General features: G+C 38.3%; 1 non-coding gene across 1 annotated transcript; it reads right to left on the bottom strand.

Annotated features, from left to right (window-relative positions):
* Nucleotides 1-12,032: 12,032 nt before the first annotated feature.
* Nucleotides 12,033-12,138, bottom strand: LOC149768227 (small nucleolar RNA R71). Its single transcript, XR_016399705.1, has one exon. It is a non-coding gene; the product is annotated as a small nucleolar RNA R71 (small nucleolar RNA).
* Nucleotides 12,139-17,138: the final 5,000 nt, after the last annotated feature.

Here is a 17,138-nt window from a genome sequence, read left to right as displayed (position 1 = left end):
TATTTGACTGAAACATTAGATTGAATTCATTAGTATAACATAAGATATACTCAAATGCTTTGAGCTCATCAAAATCAAATAGGGTTATAATCAATCACTCCACAGACTTATTCACAAAAAATGAGTGAAAATGGGGTAGTGAATTCTTTCCATTAGGACCATCAGAAATTAAAATAAAAAGACTGTTATCTTGATGCTACTTATTAACCTTGTGCTTGTCATCAGCCTAGGCATGGATAGATTAATCTATAAAATGAGTGAAAATGGGGTAGTGAATTCTTTCCATTAAGACCATCAGAAATTAAAATAAAAAGACTGTTATCTTGATGCTACTTATTAACCTTGTGCTTGTCATCAGCCTAGGCATGGATAGATTAAATCTATATATTCTCATGTGTTTAAAAGACTCTCAAGGAGTTCGTTTATGAAGCTCACAAAATTGTGGCCATCTGTGAAACCTTCTATTTTGCAATGTTTTTATGACTTTTCTGCATATGCCATATTTTGGCATATGAGTTGAGAAAAAGGAATTGCAAATTATATAGTGTCTGTATGGAAATTTTTAATGTCAAAATAGGTGCACAAAAAAATTTATGTAGGCTTTGGTATCTCCCTTTATAGTATATCTTCTACTCCTATTTTGGTTAGTATAAAAGTATTATCCAATCCATGGAGGGTTGGGATGTCTTCATTGCTTAAAAAGATCAGCAAATTTCAGATCAATCAAAAAAAATTATGCACATAGCTACAAGATAGCTAGGCTAGTTGGTTTTATTTTCCCGAAGCAAGAGTCCATGAAAAAAGAAACAATGAAATAACCTTCACCAATTAAATTATTGAAGGAGGTTTCATAGTATATTTAAATAAACTATGTAGATATAAGTTGTAAGGCAAGAGAAACCAGATAAACCTCACATGTAACCAGTTAGAAGTGGCAACAAATTTGCAAGGTTTGGTATTTTGATCCGAATTGGTTTCTCTGCATGCATACATGGAATCATGTGATCGCTCACTTGGACTAGAAAGTATCAGATGGACTTAGTCTACCACATCAGTCGTAGACTAAGCAAATGAAAATTAAACATTTCAGCGTTTTTGAATAAAAATATTTTCAGCTCATCTAATCTAAATATTCCTAACCATGGTTAGTCTGCCATTTGCAGGTTATGTGAGTCCATCCATTTTGAAATTTTTGACTAACCAACATCCAAACCTAGAGCGAAAAAATTACTACGAGATTTCAAGAACAAAATTTGAATCATATACCTGTAAGACAGAAAATTGTATTAGGATTTTTATTTATGCATCCTCTCTCTCCAAACACCCCTTCACTCTCTACCCACTCTCTCTAAATTCCTTCTCTCTATCTTGGTAGCCCATTTAAGAATCCCAGACTTGTGAGAATATTGACATATTGGTGACCGGGCTGTAGCTTTTGATTGTTTTTTTATCTTGTTTTTTTGTGTTGTGAGGAGTGTTCTCTCTTTCTTCATCTTTCTATGTTGAAGATTTGAGATCGAAGCTATTGTTGATCTATGGTGGGTCACCATAGGTTGTATTTTTCCACTCATGAGCATCTTGTCATAAACTCAACTCCAAACAAGTGACTAACCAAAGGAACTCATATGCGTCATGGAGGAATACACATGAAAGTTTTTTTTTATCTAGCCTGCAATTGTTGAAGAACAACATGGTATATAGGTTGGTACGTAATTAATATTTGGACTTGCAAAACTTCGGCTTATCTTCAAAAATTGATATTTGGACTTATAAAAAACTTGGGATTATCTTCGACAAATAAAATCTTATTTTGGGCTAAATTTAATTGTTTTTGTTGGGCGTAAAAGATTTTACAACTTTTGGATAGATCTAGGTTATATAACTTACTTTACTAAATTCCCTTTCAGGAGGCCCATATGTCTACTACAAGTGTGGACGGTGGGCATCAATTCGAATCTCAAATTCTCAAAAAAAATCAAAAAAATTATATTACTATTGTGCTGAATATATTTATTAGGTTAGTGTCTACCTACAAATGACCGGCGTAGAAGAAGCCATTTTTTTATTAACAGGGAATTAAAGAGAGATGTTAGTTGTATGAAAAGACTTTGGTTGTGATAACTATCTTGCTTGTTATTGTAACAATATTCAAATGGTGGGCAATGCTATGAATATATAACTAAATTATGTTTGAAATTAAATTTTTGGTATACACTTAGATATGGTGGCAATGTTACAATCCGTAGTTGAACCCAGGAACCTAGAATAAAATATATAAAGAACAAAAGTAGAAGAGATTGACTTGGACACTGCATCCAACCAGCCTTTAATATGGACACGGCCTACATGTTGAAGTTTTAGTTCTCAGAATATAGTTTTGAGAACATGTCATCTAGGTTGGTGTAACTATATCTGCCTCTTAAAGGAGGAGATATTTCTTTCGTTATGTGCAGTGGTGAATGGGCTAGGTCGGGCAATGAAATGCAAATGTGTGGCTCAGATATCTCATTAAGCCTGAATAACCATCAGCATTTAAATTTCATGCATCCATATACTGTTATATATAGTACATATTGAATAATTATAACTACGTACCATGTCATGTTCTTTATTGGTGCATTTTATCTTCTATCATGTTACAGACTTATTCCTCTTCATAAATTAAAAAAAAAAGAGCTACGAACTGTGTGCGGAACCGTTAAGCAGTTTGTGGTGGTCTTTGATTGTGACAGAGAAGTTTTATCTATATATACGATCATAAGTGTTATCTATACATGATGGATAATGTATAGCATTATAGTTTACTTGAATAGCTTTTGCTAAACTGAGTAGAATAGTGATTCTTTTTTTTTTTTCTTTTTTGTAATCTCCACGAGTGGCAGAGTAATCATTTCCGCCAGTCACGGAATGAATGCAAGACATGCTTGTCAAACAGTACTGCAATCACAGGACAAAGACCGACCTCGGCCAGTTCTTCCCTTAGATATCGATTTGGCTATCAACCAACCATGCCTTATTCCAGATTAAAAAAGAAATGGTAGTTTGGCTGCAGGATAAGGAGGATAATTCCAGCTTATTCCGCACTATCCCCAAACCAATATGGGGATTATTACAGGAGGAAGCTTGGGTTAGCAGTTGAACTCACCTGCGCAAACACTCGTACGGTAGCAAGAATCGGCTCCTTTTCAGGAGAGTAGAATATTACAAACTCCTCCTATAACGGATAAATGAATTTAATGATCAGATTATAAATTCATGAAACAGAGAAATTAGAACAAAATCCCTAAACAATTCGATTATAAAAACAAAAGAAAATCCAAAACATCCAGAATTTAAAGATCGAAGCAAGAAAAGAAGATCCCAAACCTGGCCTTGTCTATGTCCTTGCAGGCTCCAAATTTCAAACGCCGCGTGAGTGCTCTGCGGCGGAGGAGGAGGAAGATGTCCACGGAGAGGAGGCCAACGGAGAGGGGGAGGAGGGGAAGGAGATGCGGTGGAGGAACGCGATTTGGGGTCGCTCGGCGGAGGGAATGGCTGAGATCGGTGAAAAGGGTTGAGGAGGGAGCTGGGAGTCGGTCGGTGTGAGCTAGCTAGGGATTTAGGACTGCGGAGGGAGAAGGTCGATTGGGTTTTGTTGTGGGAGGGATAAAGTCCGACGACGCTTATAAGCGTCGTCGTATTTTTCCGTTATGCCGGCGCTTATAAGCGTCGGCAGATGTTTTTTTACCGACGCTTCCTAGAAGCGTCGGCGGTTACTGTGGCGAGAAAAAAATTAGCCGACGCTTTTATCTAGCGTCGGCAATATAGAGTCGGCAAAAACTATTTTTGTTGTAGTGAAAGACTCCTCATTTAACCAGCTCTGTTGCACTATCTTGCATGGATATTTCCATGAACAAGTTTGCCCTATTTAAAAGAGCAATAACAGGTAATTCATAGAATACACGCATAAAAGAAATGATAATATCAATATGAATGTATTTGAAAAATATGAAACAAGTGCCTACTGCAAATTCTAATAAAAACCGTTAGTTTCATTACAAATCAACCATAAAGTAGTTTGATTACAAATCGACCAACAGCTAGTTTCATTATCATCCGATTGTTAGTTTCATTACAAATCAACCAATAGATAGTTTCATCGCAAATCAGCCAACTGCTAGTTTCATTATAAATCAACGAACTACTACTTTTATTGCGAACAACTAACTTCCAGGTTCATTACCAAATAACCAACTACTTGTTTTATTCATTAGATAGTAAATAACCATCAGTGTCATTCATATTGGAAACCAATTACCATTTAACTTTAGATAGAGGCCTCCAACTATATGTAATTGACTCCTGGTGTTAAGTTAATAAAATGGTCGGCATTCTCAAAACTGAAAAATCAATAATTAAATAGTTTATAATCAATAAAAAACTGACAATGGGCTGTCGGTTCCCTCTATCAAATTTTGATAGCATCAACACCTTGCAACATTTACATAAATAAGATATTTGACCCATCGGAGCCTCAAATAAACTGGAAACCTAAAAATATTAAATTACTAGTCATGTTAATGTGAAAAATGAAAATATAATATTTTATTGAATTAAAAAGGTAAAAATGTTACCTGTGAGGGTATTAAGGCCGCATAATGAGGCAAGTAGAGACTACTTGTTGACATTGATACCAGTTTGAAGCCATAGGTAGGTTTTGAGATGGCCAATGTGCCGTCGATACAGAAACTGTGCTATTTTTACAATATAGTAAGTTGGGTATAAATTGAAGTGCTATTGGATATAGCAGGAAGATCCATCGGCTTTGAGGTGGTTTTTTCTTCTTTTTTTTGCATCAAATGAAGTGAAATAAAATGTGATTATCTCATAAATAATTATCCAATAGACTTTCTTTACTATCAAATATAAACTATGGGAAAATTGCTATTTATTTGAGGATTTTTTTGGACATTTCTCAAAGTTTTTAGCCAAGAAAAACTCCTTTAGGTGTCACATAGAGAGGGTCTAACAAAGGGGCAGCACAATCTTCTGCTTTATTACTTCTATTGCCATCATAGCTGGCTGCATTATCTCTAATTGCAAAATGTGCATCCAAACTTAGCTTTTCAACAATCTTCTGCTTATCTCTAAAACTTTCTAGTCTTTTTTCTTTATGCTCGAGTATACCCCATAAAAATTTTCCTTATCCCTCCCTTCCCTTGACTTCTTGTAACAAGATTGTAGGCAAATCATATTGACAATTAGGGTGAAAAACTAATTCAGCCTCAATGTAGCTCAATTATGTTGACCCATCTTTCGTAAGATTATATACACTTTTCCTCGCTTTTTTGGTCCGCCATTTCATAATGTATGTTTTAGGAATTCTGTTAATATTCTTGTTGCTAAGAGCTTTTAGGGAATGCGAGCAAAGTATACCCATTGGTTCAAACTTCTTATAACTACAAGTAACCTCCACAAGTCAAGTTTAACTAACAAGACTTTTGAACTCCTACCCTGCATCTTCAACTCATACCTATATAGACTGCCACCTAATGTAATTTCTTCAAATGATATGGCACCGTATCCACCAAGAAACTCTTTCTCAAACAATCTGAAAATCTTATGTGTATAAATTTTCACCGCATGCTTCAAAATATCACTATGTCGAATTGCAAATGCAGAGGAAATTTGATTGCAATAGAAGTCTTCGCCGTATTTATTCTTATGCCAACCTTTAACTAATTTCTCAAATGCAACCACAAACTTGGTGAGAGAAATTAACTTATCATCTGGGCCATGGTGCTCTCACTCTTTTGAGATGATCTGATCCCACCATCAAAAGAGTCTTTGATGAGAGCCGTGCACCACTTTAGATGAATCTTATAAAATTTATTAAGCCTCCTATGATCTTGAGCATTATACTCAGCGATCATCTTACCCCATATTTCTTCCAACTTCATTTCTGAGTTACAACCTCACAAACATTTATGAAACAAGTGATGGAAACTTTGGCTAGAACCGAGACTGCCCAAGTGTGAGAGAGCATTTTGGGTGATACGCCCCAAACAAAGATAGTGAGGTGTAGTTGGAAATACTTGTTCAATTGCTTTAGCCATTTCTTGATCTTGATCAGTGAAAATTGTTTTAGAAGGCCGATCACCCATCGACTCCAACAATGACTCAAAAAGCTATATAAAGTAAGCTAGCTATCGTTTCATCCGGTAAGAATATGCAACCTATATTATGTTCTTCCAATGGTGGTTAACCCCTACGAGCAGTGCATGATGAGAGTATATCTGTTTGTACTGTAAGTTGCATCAAAAACCACATCACCACCAAAGCAATCATAATTAATTCTTGATCTACCATCCCTCCAAGAAAAGTTCATCATCTGACCATCCTAATCAACATGCATATTCCAATAAAGCATGCTATCCTGCCAAGCTGTGCACTTCAAATGGCTCACCTAGGAGTCCCCAAACTAAATAAGCATCATCTTCTATATGTTAACTTAATTGTAACAATCTCTTTTAATAAAACCCACATTTTCAGCTCTCCCACCTTCTTCAATCATATAGAAATATAAATTCATTGTTCAAGTTCTAGCATTCACGATAGAGCCGATAACTCCTGCCTTTGCAACTACAAGAGATCTTGCTAATCTTAATAAGTGCCTTTTTTCAGACTTTGCCAACACATGATTATCCTTTGCAACCAATCGAATAACCTTCCACTCCCCATTTTCATCAACAATGAACCGGATCATTGCTCTGTCGTCAGTTCTGGTGTCCAGCTTGTTAAAGGTTCATTCATCAGGCTGCTAGTCATTTTTAAGCCCTTCTTTTGAGCAACAACAGTCCTTTATGTGATTTTTTTTTTGTTCCAACAAAGTAAGATTACTTTCTCCTTTAGATCCTAAAACCTATACAATGCTTGGAGTAATAATACAACTTGTAAGTCTTCTTCTTATAATACACAACTTAACCTAATATATCTCTGCTTGGCTTTGCACAACTTAAAACATTAGGTGACTCATCATTCCTTTCAACTTCTTCTCTACAAGAATGAGAACATATGGCCTCCCCTTCCCCGTCACTATCAAGGCAAATAGCCTCTTTTTCACTGCCAAGGTATTTCATCTCTCCACCACTCTTAGCACAATAACTAGAACTTTCCATTATTGCAACTAGCACCTAACCACATACAAGCATTAGTAGGGTCTCAAATAATTTAACTTGACAAATGAACAATACAATGTGCAAACGAAAACTAACGAGGGAAGAAAATTACATGGGCAGAAATACTATGAACATCTATTTCTTATCAACAATAATTAAGTAAAAAAGATGATATGTATTGATAGAAAAGCTGAGCAAGCCACAATTGGAAATGTAAGATATCAAACCATCACATGCATTAGATGAACAAAAAAAAATCAAAGAAAATGATCAAGTTGATAGTAGAAATTTTACCATTCTTCTAATAGAAATGCAATGCTTCCTTTTTATTAAATCTTAAATAAACTATTGACTAAAGTGCATTTAAATAATGTCATTGAAATAACATCAACTCAATAGTTATAACAAGGTCTAGAAAACCTGTTTAAAATCCAAAAACCAAACCCCAGAAAATCTTTGTTTGTGTCAATGTCAAATCAACAGACCAACAAATGGGCAATAGGGTTTAGACCTCTATGGCTGGAAACCGGTAATGACAACTAGAAAACCCATTTTATCAAGTGACAAAATAATTTCAAGTGCTTACGTAAATAACTGATAATTTCAAATTTTGATTAATTCCAAAAAGTTTACAACCAAGATAACAACTTCTCTTACATTTTCTTCAAGCTGAGATAAATATTGCTTGAATGATTTTAGCTATTCAAATTATTTCCATTTCCAACACAGAGACAGAGAGAGAGAGAGAGAGAGAGCGAGAGAGAGAGAGAGAGAGAGAGAGAGAGGTGCATGTAGAACACTTATAGTAGAGAGTGACCTCAATACTAGAAGCATAGGTAATTTCCCACAACTAGGGTTCCTCGAGGTTCAGGTGGTAAATGCAGGCCGTGGTATCCAAAAGCGGTGGCAGCGACTTCCAAGACTTCTCCCAGCTAATCCAACATGCACTACTTAGAACGACTAGGGTTCTAGATGCTGGTGCTATCATGCGAGAGTTCTACGACTTCAAACACCTACGATTCCATTGGTTGATGGTGGTGATAATGTGGTGGCAGAGAGATTAAAATTGCGGGGATCTTTGGGCGGTAGCACCGCATGTGTGGTTGCGGTGAAGAGCAGATAGGGCTTTCATGAATTGGGCATGCTTTGTTCAATCGAATTCACTACCTCATTTTTGTTCAACCATATTTTTCTTTTTTCATACAAAAAAATATTTTTTATTCTTCACACATGTCACATCTGTGTATTCACGTACGTGACATGCATATGCTGGACTTACCATGGTTAGAAGAAATCAAGTTAAATGAGTTGAGGAATTTTTTCTTCAAAAATGTCGACATATCAAATTTCTTTTTTTTTTTTATAATTTAGTTATCTTTTCATAGCACTTATCAATGTTCTTAAACTAATAAATACATACTTTACCATAAAATTGAATAAACATTGAAATAAATTTAAAATATGGTAAGAGGTAAATAATTCTTTTCTCAAAACAGACTTTGAACTTGTCTCTCTCCTGGTTGTAATCTTTCATGAAAATATATAAGGAGGAGATTGTGTTGACCCGGTTTAGTAACCTGATGGAGTTGTAATCAAGCTAAGGCTGTGATTAAATAGGTTTTGGTCCTGATTAGATTGAAAGTTATTATTGTATGAAAAATATTTGATTAACCCTTGTTATTAAGTCACGGTCCTGCTTTTAGCCTTGTTGAGTCCGGTCTGAAGTTGTTTAGTAAGAATTAAATTTAAACGAAATTGGGCTCGAGAGTAAGTTCACGCAAATCAACGATCATGACCCACCTCAAACCCAAAGTCAATTTCCAACCAATTCCTTACCTGCCTTCATATAAAATTTATAAATTTAAAACAAAAAAAAGAAAATAATGAATATAATAAAATAAATAAAAATAATTTCGGGAAGAATCACTGAATTCACTGTTCATATGAACAGTGTCCCATAAAAACACTGTTCATATGAACAGTTTTAAAAAAATAATAATAAAAATAATAATAATAAAAAAAATAAAATAACAAATGAGTTCACTGTTTATCTTCTTTCTCCCCTCCTCCGCAGTGCATCCGGGCCGTTCAGCTTCTTCCCGTCGATCCCGCGTCGATCCACCGCCCGTGCCAACTCCCAGCAGCCAGTGATGCAAATCCTCCACGCGGTGCAGCCGGCGACCAGCTCCTCCGTGATCACCGTGCGTGCAGCCAGCATCCCAGACCATCCGCTCGTCCCAGCGCGTTCACAGCAGCAGAATAATCGCAGCACCTCCCGTCGATCCGGCCCTCCGCTTCTATTCTCTCCATGATGCATCCAAGATCCCGGCATTTTAGCCTCTTCCGTTGTCCATGACGCACCTGGATCCACCTCCCGGAACTCCAGCACCCCAGCAAAGCCGTGAGAGTCTTTCCGGATTTCCTCACGCGTTTCTTCTCCAGCCAGCATCCCGGAAGACCCAATCCCAGCCGCATCGTCCTCTTCCGCGTGCGACCTGGTTGATAGCCTCCTCCCAGCGATCTCGCAGCACCCTCCATTCCGGATCCGCTCCTCTCAGCGTCTCAGCCTCTTCTAGCCGTCCGCAATCCATCCCGGCCGCCCGTGATTCTCCCCCAGATTTCAGCAGCCCGAGATCCATTCCCCCTTCCCGAATGAGCACCCCGGACGATCCTCTCCACGCGATCCATTATTGGCTTCTAGGAGGAGTCTATATAAGAAGGAAGGAGGGGCGGTGCCAAGGGGAGAGCTTGGTTTGAAGAACAGGGGAACCCCTGTTTCGGTGAAGGAAAGGAAGAAGAAAACCAAGCGGGAGAGATAAAAAAAATATAAAAAAAGGAGAAAGGAGGGGGGAAAGAGAAGAGTTTGTGATATTTTGGGAAGAATGAGAGGTGCTCAATTTCATTTGAAGATGGGAGGTCGTCCGGAAGCCATGCTCGGCTAAACATCTAGTCTAGGGCTGGATGAAGCCTTAGCAAAGTATCAGGGCAATTGTAGTTCTTACTTTTTTATTATTTTGGAGCTTGTTTAAATTCTTATTTCCAATGAAATATTTCTTCATGATATTTAAATTTTGAGCATGCTAGTTACTAATCATGTTTGCTAAAGTAGTCTAAGATGATCCATGCCTAGGAAGATGAAGTGTGTTGCATCCTAGATTAGCATACTTAGGTAGACACTTCATGCTACACCGAAGATGGATCTTCCTAACACTATGTATGCTTTTATTTTAAAAGGCTTGTAGCCAAAATTGCATGCCTCTCCAAAAGATAAAAATTAAGAACACAATCCTTGATGCAATGCTATGTGGTGGATTCCAAACCCTAGATCTATTTACTTTGATAAAATTTCAATTCGTACTCATAGATTAATTTAGTTAAATCAAGTTAGCAAATCCTTCTTCTTGATTTGTTTTTAAAAGAAAAATAACTTATTCTCCAATCCCTGTGGACCGACACCCGTAATCACTATCCTACAGGATACGTGCTATTGCGTGGTTTATTTTTGAAATTGAAAGAACCGATCAATTTTTGGCGCCGTTGCCGGGGATTGCTAGCATAGTTATTTTTCTTATTAAAAAAAAATATTTAAAAATTAAAAAAAAAATTCTTTAAAAAAAATTCTATTATTGTTACTTTTCTTATCTTCTTTTTCTCCCTTACTAATTTTTATTTATTTTTTTTATATTATTTGATCAGGAATCGAGAAAAAAAATCTGGGATGATCAAAAGGAGAACTGCCGGAAAAGAAATGCTGTAGAGGTTTGCAACAAAAAAAATAAATAAATTGCTGGGGAAATTTCCTTTGGTAACCTCTAAACTTTTCTTATTTAAATTAATTATTGGTTTGAAATTTTGTGGTGATTGTTTGATTTTAATTATAGCAAAATTGTGAATGCATGCTTGATACACATACACAAATCAATTTGCACATAGTAAGGGCAATCACCCCAACAAGATAAAAGCTGGATTTCATCACCGGACTCTTGCCCAACTTAGGTGAACTCAATCTGACATAGTGTCATCTTTAATTAAAATCAATTAGACGTTGGCCCCTAGGGACATTCGAGCTCAATAGGATGAAGATCACCGAAGGTTGCACCAATTTCGCTCTGTGGCTTAGTTGATGTCTAGGCAAGCTTTGTCCCTATAAGGGAGACAGTTCATCTGTTCGAGGCAAGTGGGTTTTAAGTGGGACCTTTGCGAACGCATCGTGACCCCTCCACTTACCTGGGAGCTTACCTGGTCAACTCGGTTCATTAGACCGGATTGGAGGCTTAGGTGCCCTCTTCAAACCAGTTAGGAGCTGTCTAGTGATTTTAGGACAAATCAAGGACTGATGTGTTTTTCTTTTATTGCATGCTTGACTGATCGAGTACTAATGTATGCAAGGGAGTCGTTCTAGAGTACGTGAGCTATTACCTTTTGACCCTGAAATAGAACGAACCCTTAGGAATATTCGAGCTAAGATCAAAACATTAGAATCATCCCTACCTCCTGAGATGGCTGAAGAACAACCCAAACTCCTGAGGGAGTACTTTACTCCCACCATTTACACTTCCCCATCTTGCATTCGATTACCTGAAGTAGCAGCGGTACAATATGAAATAAAGTCTAGTGTGATCCAAATGCTTCCATCTTTTTATGGGCTCACCAATGAAGACCCATATAAACACCTAGATGAATTCCTTGAGATTTGCACCACTGTCAAGATTCAAAATTTCACTGATGATGCTTTAAAACTTAGATTATTCCCCTTCTCCCTTAAAGATAGAGCTAAGCAATGGCTGAATTCTTTAGAGGCTAACTCAATTCGTTCTTGGGATCAAATGCAACAAGAATTCCTTAAAAAATACTTTCCTATAGGAAGAACGAACCAGTTTAGACGTGCCATTACAAGCTTCTCCCAAACCGAGGGAGAAGAATTTCATGAAACTTGGGAGAGATTTCGGGACCTAATCCGTAAATGCCCTCATCATCAAATACCTAAGTGGCAGCTAGTGCAATATTTCTATGACGGTTTGACGGAACGAAACCGTCAGATGATCGATGCTGCATGCGGGGGGACTTTCATGCTTCGAAATGAGCATGAAGCATGGCAACTATTTGAAAATCTTAATGAAAACTCCCTCCACCATGCTTCGTGTTCTCGTCAAGCATCTCCGACTTTTCAAAGAAAAGGGGCCATTTGTGAAATAAGTCATTCTATGGACCTGTCTAACAAGGTAGATGCATTGTCCCATAAGATTGACCAACTAATGATAGGAGGACATGTCGTTAGCTCTTCCCAAGCACAAGTGTGTGCTATCTGTTCTAGCCCATTGCATCCTATTCATGAGTGCCCCTCAGCACCCCAATATCCCGAACTCGTGCAAGAACACATCAATGCTGCCCAAACACAGCCCAGACCGGGTAATGATCCATTTTCCAATACATATAATCCGGGATGGCGGAATCATCCAAATTTTTCTTGGAGGCAGCAAGCTTCTAATACCTCCCAACCCTTCTCCCAAAATTTTCAAAACCCTCAGAATTTTCATCCCTACCGTCCCTCAACCCAATTTCAGCATCCTCCTCCTCCAACCCAAAGAAATACAGCCTTTGAGGAGAAGGTGTTGACTGCCCTTCAAGGCTTGGAGGCAAACACACAACTATTGCACTCTCACACGCAATCAATTGCTAAGCTAGAATCCCAAATGGGTCAACTAGCTAATGCATTAAACAAGCGAGAGGAAGGTAAGCTTCCAAGTCAACCAATGAGTAATCCTAGGGGACAATACGTGGCTCAAGAAACTCGACTAAATCATGAGCAAGCTATTGCTTTGACTACCCTAAGGAGTGGACGTATAATAGATAATAAGGTTGGGGAGGGTAACAATAAGGAAGGAGAAGAAGAAGAGAAGAATGTATCATATGAAAACCCAAAACCTACTTCAGCTAGTCCACCATCTGCCACAACCCACATTCCAAAGGCTCCATTCCCTGAAGCACTTAATGCACCCTCTTCCTTTGGCAAGAAGGGAACTTCATTAGAAGAGATGATGGAGGTCTTCAAACAAGTTAAAATTAACCTCCCACTCCTTGATGCCATCAAACAAGTTCCCTCCTATGCCAAATTTCTCAAAGACCTTTGCACCCAAAAGCGGAAATCTAGGACACATGTGCCTAAAAAGGTCCTACTTACTGAACAGGTAAGTTCCATTCTTCAACACAACACCCCTCCAAAATTCAAAGATCCTGGCGCTCCCACTATTTTCTGTGTCATAGGAGATAACTCCATTGATCGAGCACTTTTAGATCTAGGGGCAAGTGTGAATCTTCTACCCTATTCAGTCTATGAAAAATTTGAGTTGGGTGAATTGAAACCTACCTCGGTATCTTTACAATTGGCTGATCGATCGGTGAAGATGCCAAGGGGGATGATTGAAGATGTTCTTGTCAAGGTAGACAAATTCTATTTTCCAGTAGATTTTATCGTCCTTGACATGGAACATGTGCCCAACCTAAAAAAACAAATCCCTGTGATTCTTGGTCGTCCCTTTTTAGCGACAGCCAATGCATGTATCAACTGTAGAACCGGGGCAATGGATATATCATTTGGGAACATGAAAATTAAGTTGAATGTGTTTCATGCCGCTGACCAACATGTGAGGGAAGACGAGTGTTACCTAATTGACAAAATGGATGATCTTGTAGAGGAAGCCCTTCCCTATATCTTAGCAGATGACCACTTAGAGGCATGTTTGGCCCATTTTGACATTGACAACTTTGATATAGACAAGGCCATAGAAGAAGTTAACATCTTACTCGCCAATCAATCCCCTATGAGTTTCCTTCCTTGGAAGATCCAACCTGAACCTCTCCCCCCCATTGCTAGCACACCACTTTGTCCTTCCATTGATTCTCTACCTAAACTTGAGTTGAAGCCACTTCCGACAAATCTTAAGTATGCCTTTCTAGGACCAGAAGATAGCCTCCCTGTAATCATCGCAGCCAACTTATCTACTGAACAGGAGGGTAAACTTTTAAGGGTGCTAGAAGAGAATAAACATGCCATAGGATGGTCTGTAGCCGATTTGAAAGGGGTTGACCCCTCTGTTTGCATGCATCGAATTCATCTCGAAGATGATGCAAAGCCCACCCGAGAAATGCAAAGAAGACTCAATCCTAATATGAAGGAGGTAGTCAAGAAAGAAGTGGTGAAGTTATTAGATGCCGGAATAATTTATCCAATTTCTGATAGTAAGTGGGTGAGTCCGACACAAGTGGTACCCAAGAAATCAGGTATCACTGTGGTTGAAAATACGGAAGGAGAATTGATACAAACACGTACAACCACGGGTTGGCGCGTATGCGTTGACTACAGAAAACTTAATTCAATGACTAGGAAAGACCATTTTCCTCTACCTTTCATAGATCAAATTTTGGAACGGTTAGCTGGTCAAGGTTTCTACTGCTTCTTAGATGGTTATTCTGGATATAATCAAGTACCTGTTTACCCGGACGATCAAGAGAAAACCACCTTTACTTGCCCATTTGGGACATTTGCATATAGGAGGATGCCTTTTGGATTATGCAATGCACCCGCAACTTTTCAACGATGCATGATGGCCATTTTTTCAGATATGGTGGAAAACTTTCTAGAAGTGTTCATTGATGATTTTTCAGTTTTTGGCCTATCTTTTGACGATTGTCTGGACAATTTGACCTTAGTTTTGAAAAGATGTAAGGAGACCAACCTAGTACTAAGTTGGGAAAAGAGCCATTTTATGGTTCAAGAAGGCATAGTTTTAGGACACGTCGTGTCCAAAAGGGGCATTGAAGTAGATAAAGCCAAAGTCGATCTTATTTCTAATCTTCCTCCACCAAAAACTGTGAAACAAATCCGATCATTCCTTGGCCATGCTGGTTTCTACCGTCGCTTTATTCAGGATTTCAGTAAGATTTCCAAACCCTTGTGCAATCTTCTTGCCAAGGACACTCCCTTTGTCTTTGATAAAACATGCGAGGAGGCATTTAAAAATCTTCGCTCGAAATTGACCACTGCACCTATCATACGGCCCCCTAATTGGACCCTTCCATTTGAACTAATGTGTGATGCATCCGACTATGCTATTGGGGCAGTCTTAGGGCAACGGCTAGATAAAGTACCTCATGTCATTTACTATGCTAGTAAAGCACTCTCAGATGCACAATTAAACTACACCACCACTGAGAAAGAATTGCTAGCAGTAGTATTCGCACTAGACAAGTTTCGATCTTACTTATTAGGATCCAAGGTTACCGTATTCACTGATCATGCTGCCCTTCGACACCTTCTTGCAAAGAAGGATACCAAACCCCGTCTGATTCGATGGATTCTTTTACTACAAGAATTTGACCTAGAAATTCGTGACAAGAAAGAAACTGCAAATGTCGTAGCGGACCACTTATCTAGGATTCTTCTTGAGCCCTCTTGTAAAAATACCTCACCCTTATACGATTCTTTTCCAGATGAACAATTATTTGAGGTACAAAGAATAAAAACGCCATGGTTTGCAAACATAGTGAATTACCTTGCCATAGGACGAATTCCTGATGATTGGTCAGCTCAAGATAAGAACCGATTCTTTTCACAAGTAAAGTTCTATTATTAGGATGATCCTGATTTATTCAAGTATTGTCTTGATCAAGTCATCCGTCGATGTGTCCCTGAATGTGAATTTCAAAGTATTCTTTCATTCTGCCATTCACAAACTTGTGGGGGACATTTTGGGGGTAGAAAAACTGCAGCAAAAGTTTTACAAAGTGGATTTTATTGGCCCACACTTTTCAAAGATGCCCATAACTTTTGCCAAACTTGTGAACGGTGCCAACGGATGGGTACCATCTCTCGTAGAGATATGATGCCTCTCAATCCTATTTTAATTGTAGAAATCTTTGATGTTTGGGGTATTGACTTCATGGGCCCTTTCCCACCATCCTTTGGTTTCGAATATATTCTGGTAGGGGTTGATTATGTTTCAAAATGGGTAGAAGCTGTCGCCACTAAAACTAATGACCACAAGGTTGTGATTAAATTTTTACATGAAAACATCTTTTGTCGTTTTGGTACACCCCGAGCCATTATCAGTGATGGGGGATCTCATTTTTGCAACCGATCTTTCGAGGCTTTAGTTCGCAAATATAACATCACCCACAAAGTTGCTACCCCATACCATCCCCAAACGAGTGGACAAGTCGAGGTGTCCAATAGAGAGTTAAAACACATCTTAGAGAAAACGGTACGTCCCGATAGGAAAGATTGGTCTCAAAGGATAAATGATGCACTCTGGGCTTACCGTACCGCCTACAAAACTCCTATTGGCATGTCCCCCTACCGATTAGTTTTTGGTAAAGCTTGTCACTTACCGGTAGAACTTGAACATAGAGCTTTCTGGGCTATAAAAAAATTTAACTTAGACATGGCAGTAGCTGGTCCTCACCGAAAACTCCAACTAAGTGAACTTGAAGAATTGCGTAATGAGGCTTATGAAAATGCTAAAATTTATAAAGCAAGGACTAAGGCTTTTCATGATAAAAATATTAACCGTAAGTCCTTCGAACCTGGTCAAAAGGTTTGGCTGTTCAATTCCAAGTTGCGACTCTTCCCGGGTAAACTTCGCTCTAGGTGGGATGGACCATTCGTAGTGAAAAAGGTTTCTCCTTATGGTGCAGTGGAGATCCAACACCTCAATGGTGGACATATTTTAAAAGTCAATGGTCAAAGGTTAAAACCTTATGTGGACTGTGTTACCGATGGGCAATTGATCGAATCCCTTAATTTGACGAACCCTATTTATCAAAATAATTAAGGATGCACCATGTCTGGCTGAAGACAATAAACTTAGCGCTTGTTGGGAGGCAACCCAATTCTCTTAGATTTCTTTAAACATTGAGGACAATGTTAGGTTTAGGTTTGGGGGTATTTTTAAGTATTTTTTTCATTTTTTGTTTACATCTCTT

Source organism: Phoenix dactylifera, chromosome 2 (genome assembly GCF_051530095.1).
Source record: "Phoenix dactylifera cultivar Ajwa chromosome 2, Ajwa_hap1_PhDact_Kaust_v1.1, whole genome shotgun sequence".
NCBI lineage: Eukaryota > Viridiplantae > Streptophyta > Magnoliopsida > Arecales > Arecaceae > Phoenix > Phoenix dactylifera.
The sequence above is the reverse complement of the archived record's forward strand: the minus strand, read 5'-3'. Positions and strand labels throughout refer to the sequence as shown.